Source organism: Triticum dicoccoides, chromosome 2B (assembly GCF_002162155.2).
Source record: "Triticum dicoccoides isolate Atlit2015 ecotype Zavitan chromosome 2B, WEW_v2.0, whole genome shotgun sequence".
Lineage (NCBI taxonomy): Eukaryota > Viridiplantae > Streptophyta > Magnoliopsida > Poales > Poaceae > Triticum > Triticum dicoccoides.
The window spans coordinates 160,696,855-160,704,913 of NC_041383.1; the positions used below are offsets into that span (position 1 = coordinate 160,696,855).

The following is an 8,059-nucleotide window of genomic DNA, read 5'->3' on the forward strand; positions in this document are numbered from 1 at the left end:
CACCACCATGCCGCCGCCGCGCACTGTCTCCGGCGCTCCACCGCGCCTGCCGTCTAGCGCAACACCCGGCCCAGCCACCTTGGCCCGCGTCGAGCCTGCTGAGTGAGATCTCCCCGCCACCGACCAGGCTTCGCCTGGCCACACCCTCTAGAGGCGGCGAGGCGGAGGAGGAGAAGGAGGGCGACCCTGCTGGCGGCAGCTAGGGTTTCCTACCGCTCGCGCGCGGGGTGACCCGGGAGGAAGGAGGGGAGAGGGGACTCTTGACTTCAAGTATTATGCAATGGTGTCTGTGTTATATTGTCTCTACCTATGAAATTTAACATACATTTTCTTTATTTAATTTCAGCAAAAAAATTGTGAAGCCCGTGGCAACGCACGGACATTCTACTAGTCTCTCCCTAATAATAAAGCACGGATTGGGTCTCCGGGTTCACCGTCACGTAACATTTATAAATAAATCCCTGTGTTTTACATAATTAAGCCGCAGTACTATTTGAAGTGGTCACAGAGAAAAACGTTTCGTTCTGCCCAGGCTCACCCGTCGTTGGAATTTCTACCCCGAGAACGCGAGGGTTTCCTCCGCGGCCGCCGCCGCCGCGACCCCATATCCCGCCACTCCATGGCCCCAGTCCTCGCTCCGCAGCCGCCAAATCCGGACGAGTTCGTCGCCCTTTGCGCCGCCACCCCGGCAGCCCCTCTCGTCGGCGACTACCACGGGTGCGCCTCCCTCTCCCTCGAGACTCCATCTCGACCTCGAGGCTCCAGCGCGACGCCACCTCCTGCCGACCGCGACTCCCTCCAGCGCTGCCGACGTCGCCCTTTGCGTCGCCACCCCGGCAGCCCCTCTCGCCGACGACCACCACGGGGGCGCCTCCCTCTCCCTGGAGGCTCCATCTCCCCAGCGGCCTTCCCTCCTTTGCCCCGAGTCCAGGACCACCAGTTTGGTCAAATTCCCTGTAGCCGCCGGTCATGATCGGCCGCACCGCCGCCCCTGGTCGACGCTAACGCCGCGGCGGACAGCGGGCTGCTGTGATGATGCACCGGGGTGTAGCGCAGCTCGGAGGCCTGGCTGCTGTGGTGGTGTTGGTCGTGGTGGACGGGGAACCGGCGGCAGGGAAACCCTGACTTCTGTATGCAATGCCGACCTTAATGACAGATGTTTCTGTGTTCGTTCTGGTGCCGTGGCTGCTTTGATGCATCAAATCCCTCTGCTTCCCGGCGCCTCTCCATCTCTTCCAGATTGATTTACAACTGGGACCGTCCCTAACAAAGTCTGCACATCGATCTGCTGTAACATTGGCTGGGTTTTCTCTCCTCGACTCTACTAACACTCTGGAGTTACAAGCAATTACATCAGGTAGATATATCTATGTTTTACAACTGGGACTGTCCCTAACAAAGTCTGCACATCGATCTGCTGTAACATTGGCTGGGTTTTCTCTCCTCGACTCTACTAACACTCTGGAGTTACAAGTAGATATATCTATGTTCTTTTTTTGCTTTGAGCTGCATTGATTTTATTTGTAAACGGGGAGAGGCAGGTGAGCTGCCAGCACATCTTGGCCACCACTGATTTACGGACAAGACGAATAGATATGCAGACTAAGCTCCAGGGATTTCGGTAGTACATGCCATGTTTATCCTCACTGCTGAATAATCTATATATAACTATTTTTGCAATACTTGGACCACAGGAGCAATTCGTTCTTTATATTTTGCTCGGGATTGTGCCTTTCATAATAGAAGGGTAAGATGTATCGCAATATCTTTGACTTGCATTCTCTGTGATGTGAAGTAAGAAAATAGAATATATAATATTAAATTATCTTTTTCCTTTTTTTAATGTCCCTATCTTACTCATATAATCCAATTGGCATTCACTAGAGTTTCTGTTGATGAAACATTTGTTTTGTGATGTCAGGAGGTTTTCTTTGTGACTTTTCAATCAATATTTGTAGATACGGTTCGTAGATCATGATATCTGCACAATCTCTATCTACGTCCTGTGATTATATATTGTATTAATGGGTTGTGTCAGGCTTATTTTATCAACTGCTTGGTTGTTGACCTACATTACGGTTTAATTCTTATAGCAGTTTATGTTGACTCGATTCCCTGTAGTAGGTTGAGAGGCTTCTCCTCTCATGATTTACTCTGATCAGTTTGCTTTGCTCCATGCTCCTCATGATTTCTTTGAATTTTTCTGTAGGAGCTCAATCAAAAATCACCTAAGCAAATATGTCGTCCTTCTCTACAAGGGTTGGATGTGGAATTTGAGGAGAATCTGTGCACCAGCATTGGACTCCTTGATGTTGCTCTGATCATATTGTGTAAATATATTTCTAATAAAGCAATTGCTCGATGGTGTACATGTTAGAAATAACAAGATGTAATCATCAAGTGTGAGAGATGGCAACATCAGGATGGGATGGTATGTACTGTTGTGCTCATCAATAGGTTAGTCTTTCATTCTGTTGCAGCCAGTATGTTTTTTCTTATGGAAACAATCAAGAAATATCTAATTTCTATGTACATCCAAATATATATAAGTGGCTATTATTAACATGGAGTTTAGATTTGTTAACAGTCACTGCGTTTGGTCTATCCCGAGCCTCTGATTGTGATTCGTGTTCTTTTGATATGCACTTGCCATGATATTGTGGCTGGACTTCTGGTATGTGTTACCTCTAATAAATGTTGCAGAGCTCCCTCTCCTCTGCTTGATTTTCCTTTTTTGGATTTTCATCAGCTTGCTTCGTTCTTCGGTCGACGGCATCACAGTACCCCTGTCTATGTGGACAATGCCTAATATACTTCCACTGGATGGCGACCAGGCCAGGAAGGGAGTGGACTTGTGCTGCTCACGGCTTTGCTCCTCTATTCCCTCCTTTTCCTTTGATGTTTCGAAACATCTTGGAGTAGTGGATGGATCAGATATGGCCCAGTAGCACTGGTGGTTTTACTGTGCAGGAACAGTTCAACATGTAGTTCTTGATGGGATTTAGTAATTTTGGGTTGTTGAGCAAGATCGTGGAAGCTAATGCTGCTGATTCATGTGCAATTATTATCCTTTTTTTTCTTCCTTAGATTTTTGAGGTTTTTCTTAGATGTTTTTTTAGATAAGATGTCTAGAGATTTCAACTTGGTCAATTCATATGCTTAACTAATATTTTAGATAACGGAAGATTGCTCCTGCGGCTGTTGCATCGTTCCATATTTTATATTGCCTGAACATGTTTTTTCTTTTGCCTGATCCTACTTTGTTAAACATCTTTTCCCAGTTAAGTGGCTCGGCTTTGCTATTGTTTCTCTTGGTTTCACTCTGCATATCAAAATCTCTTTTACGTACTATGCATTTATGCTCTATCTGCACTGTAATTCAACATGTCTTCCTTCCGGCTACAGCTAATACCTCTGTCTCAAGCGTATATTATTGAAGTAATGCTTTTTGATTGATTATATAATTGTATATTGTTCTTTGACTATCTCATAGGAAATCAGAAGACCACTTTTGGATAAGTTGGATGGTAGGTCTTTCTCTGGAACTGTTTATCATCTGCAAAAAAATTTGGCTGATCAGAGCTCAGAAGCAATGGTGTGCCTCACAACATTTGGATTTGAAATTCTTAGATTGTTTGCTATGGTATAAGGAAGTAGTCTGCACATATACTAATGTAGCACTTTACCTTGCTGCTTCCCACTTAAGTTTATGCTTTTATATTTCAAAAATTAGAGGAACATGAAGCAGCAAAGATAATGAGTGACGGTGGTGGCTGGACTTCCCCGCCATGAAGATGAGCGGAAGGAGCAAGAGCACATCTGAAGATGGGGAGGGGTGGAGGTGGCGGTTCTGAATTTGAAGACGGTGCTGTGAGGAGTAGCAGGAGGAGCAGCCGCCGACGGCCTGGCTGCATGTGGTGCGCCCTCCCCTTCATCTCCTACGGCGTCGTGGACATCCTGCTCGACGATGCTCCTCTTTGCCAGCATCTCCAGCGTGTGCTGAGCTTCCCCTGTCTCCTCCCTATCCTGGTTGCAAGATTTGGTTCAGATTAGAAGTAGGGTACAATTATTTGTTGAGTATGGTTACAGATTAGGAGTAGGAAATGTAGTTGTAGGCACAGTTTTAGTAAATTTTCAGTAAACATAGTGTGAGAGTTTTACTCCAGTAATCTTGCTTGAAGTAAATTTTAGTAACTTCAGTAATCTTGCTTGAAGTACTCTGAAAATATACTCAGAAAATGTACTGCTTATACTGGTGATCTTGCAGTTATCTTCAATCTTCGGTGTATGGATCAACACAGAACTATAAGGTTTTGCGAGGAATCAAGGCTTGTTTTCTCTGTATCATGATAAGGTCAAGCAAATGACATACCAGATCAATTTTATTGTAGGTCCTGAATATAAATCTACTAACAAATTCTGCAATTCTTTGCTTCCAAAAGATGAACCTAAACTTGCAATTCCTCTACTACTGCCCATTGCCCAGTACAGGTCCAAGTAAGATTTTTTTTCTCAACTTGCTAAATCCTTTGTGCCCTTTCCCCCTTCTTATTTTGTTCTGCTCTCGACTAAGTGGACTTTATGTAATATGTAGATGATAGACTGATGGTTATTGTAGATGCACCCTAGCCTTGGTGTGTCTAATATATTTTGCACATAGCTCACATACACAGTTCTAAAAAAATATGATCTTGATGTATCTGAGTTGTATTAATTTGTGCAGGAGAACAATATTTGCATTCTGAATGTCTGCCTGCACACAACCAGGTTCTAGATGAGTGTGTGTACAACACTACAACCTGCAAAATAGATTTTCCACGTGCTTGTTGTCAATATTTGCGGTACAATTTGAAATTCATAATGCACCAAAGTTATTGTGGTGTGATGATCTGATTTAAAGCTTTTAAGTAATGGATTATACAAATCAGCATGTGAATTTGTACTCAAGATCGTGATTCATCCCGAGGGATGCATCATTTATAGTTGAACAATATTATCAGCTATTTCGCTTTTCTGAGTATAGCACAAGCCTAAGTAAATATGGGTCGAGGTAACCAAACCTTACAGTACAGATTAAATTAATACACGCTTTTATTGAAAAAGATATACCAAATTCCATTTTGCAATGGATAGCATGCCTGTAAATAATGGACGGGACAATTAACGCTTTCTTCGTAGTGAAGAACAACCATGTGTGCACATACAATTTTCACTAAATTTTAGTACATGTCCAAATTTTTCTCCCGTTGCAACGCACGGGCATAATAAAGTACGGATTGACTCCGTGTGTTCATCGTCACAATACGCTTCTTCCCATTAATTTACGTTTTCAATTTAAATTTTAAACGTATACGCGAGGTGGTACTAATATTGCCATCGGTATAGAATCGACATATTACATTTCTCTATTCGTCATGGGCTTTACCCCACATGGGCCGCGATTGCGAGCAGCGACTTTGCCCTTGCATATGGAGCAAAAATAGTTGATTTTCCTGGAGACGAACTCATGACCTGCCGTTTCATCTCAATGTGCACAACCAACTGGGCTAAAGGCGTGCACTTGTTCACCGTCATCCTTTTTTAAGTCGTTTCTTTCAAAAACGGCCACACAAAAAAAGTTGCTATTTTGAAGACTCGAACACAGGACTGCCAGAAAAGTGCACACATCGAGCGTCCAAGTCAGCTGGCCCATCATATGTTTAGTGTAACAAGGATTACCCTCTTAGTCTATCACGTCAGGAGGATTTTCGGCCGCCTGTGTATTTTCCTCAAAAAAAAAAACTCACGGTGTATTATATTTAGACAGTTGATTCACCTTTTAAATAGTCCCATACCGCTCTTTTAAACCCAATCTTCGTAATTTATATACATCTTCAAACTTTCTCGGTATCAAGGAGCCATCTCGGGAACCAATATAGAAGGAAATAAGTCCTTCCATAATAAGGATAAGGAAGGAAAGAGAGGGAGGGTCTCCAAATGGACTAAACCTCTCCGTCAATGGATATAGTAGCAACGCCAAATTAAGTTGAACTACTTTTTATATCTGAATTTGAAAATACTCCCTCCGTCCCACAATTCTTGTCTTGAATTTGTTTACATACGGATGTATCTAATACTAAAACGTGACTTGATACATCCGTATTTAGATAAATCTAAGATAAAATTTTTGGGACGGAGGGAGTACTATGTCTAAATCACAATAAACATGATTCATTCTATGTTGGTCATATACAATATTTTTCTGAGAAAAAACAAATATTTGCTCTTTTTTTTTCTGCTCGACTAGCTAGCGCCCATCACAAACTCTTACAATCCTCCTAATAAAAATAATGTTGATCACCAAAGCACAAGCAGTCGGACTCCCTGCTGTGTGCGGCACAAACTCCGCACTTTACTTTGTTCTATTAGCCACTAATAGAGGATCTTTGTACAATGCTCCTAATATCATTGCCCGCAAAAGATGCTTCTAATATCATTACCCCGCAAAAAATGCTTCTAATATCATTGGACACAAATAGTGCTATGCTACCCAGTCCCTAAACCCATCCCGCACTGGTTCATGGAAATCTTTGTTGCCTCCATAGTGAAGCAAGAATGTTGTACCAAGACTTTACTATTTTTATTATAGTGTGATATTTTTGGGGCATCACCGCATCACTAAGCAACGTCAACAAATACGTGAAGAGATACTCACGACCAGGTAGATATTTCTGTGATTTAAATTGCACACACCTACAGCACACTTATGAATTCCTTTCACAATTATGTTTTTGCACAACACATCTTTTCATGTTGTTTCTGATGTGGTAGTGTGGAATATTTCAAAGAGTTTACTAATGTCATCATGTCTGGCAGTCGGTCGTGGGAGGAGGAGGACATGTCTGGCAGTTGGTCATGGGAGGAGGAGGTGAGGTAGTCTTCAGCTATTGGGTTTAGGAAGTATGTTTTTTTTTCTTCTCCCGTTGCAACGCACGGATATTTGTGCTAGTAATAATAAAGCACGGGTTGAATCTGTCGGGTTCACCATCGCGGCGTTTTTTGTAAAAAGGCCCCGGACTTGTTATAGAATCAACCCGCCATCCACCATCGTCAGACCAAAAACGCTCTCAGACGCAGCCCCGACTCCCCTGCCCCGCCCTGCACGAGAACGCTTCCCTCCGGCCCCGCGGCCCCATCCCTCCGCTCCGCGGTGCCCGCCCTCGCTTCGCGGACGCCAAATCGGAATGAGATCGGCAGGATCCGCCGCATCTCGTGCAACGCCCAGCCGTTGTGCTTCACCTGGCGATGGCCTCCTTCTGGTTCCGTTCGTCGTGGACGGCGAACACGAATCAAGTTTCCATGCCTTTTCCAGCCCTGCTGATGGCGAGTTTCTCCCCAGCCGAAGGAACGGATCGAGGCCATGGGAACAGCGAGCGTCCTCCGGCCGCATCACCTAGCCACCTCCGCCACCAGCTCGCCCGCCTGCTGGCCCCCACTCCCCCGGCAAAATCCCCTCGCCAAGCAGGACCAAGCCCCACCCAGAGTGAAATCAAGGGATTTGATCCCTATGTGATAGGCAAAAAGGAGAGGAATAGTAGCAGGAAAAAGAAGGGATTTCTGTTCCAGTAGCTAAGTCAATCCTCACTAATCGGTAGAGAGCAAGCTAGAGATGGAGCATGGGAATTGGGGAAAAACAGATCCGTGTGTTGGTCAGGGATAGCTGTGCGCTTCATGTTTGAGAGAGAAGGAGGACCTTTGCAGGGCGATCAAAGGATGTGCTTGGGTCTCTGTTAGTCCAAATCTCAGGTAAAGCTAACACATCGTGGCAGTCTTTCTTCAATTTCGATAGGTTTACGATAGTACCACTCAATCAAAAATATGTTTATGACATTAATTCAAAGTAGTGATGTAAATACCTGGTGCCACGCTTTGGTGGTTTTCGCTGCTCGACACCCCCGTCCAAACTCTCCGTCTGAATCCTTTCACCAGAGACACACCAGCTACTTGCAGGTGCAAAATACAGCAGCGCTCCCACAATTGTTTATCAGAGTCGTATTTTTTCTTGTGTGTGTGTGTGTGT

At 44.4% G+C, this 8,059-nt stretch overlaps 1 long non-coding RNA gene across 6 annotated transcripts; it reads left to right on the forward strand.

The window, feature by feature from the left end:
- Positions 1-539: 539 nt before the first annotated feature.
- Positions 540-4,930, forward strand: LOC119362765. 6 transcript variants are annotated; one of them, XR_005173623.1, is made up of 6 exons: positions 540-2,457; positions 2,588-3,595; positions 3,734-3,917; positions 4,268-4,354; positions 4,443-4,497; positions 4,724-4,930. It is a non-coding gene; the product is annotated as an uncharacterized LOC119362765 (long non-coding RNA). The 6 variants fall into 6 exon arrangements; XR_005173620.1 differs by having other exon boundaries at positions 3,494-3,643; XR_005173622.1 differs by having other exon boundaries at positions 3,494-3,595.
- Positions 4,931-8,059: the final 3,129 nt, after the last annotated feature.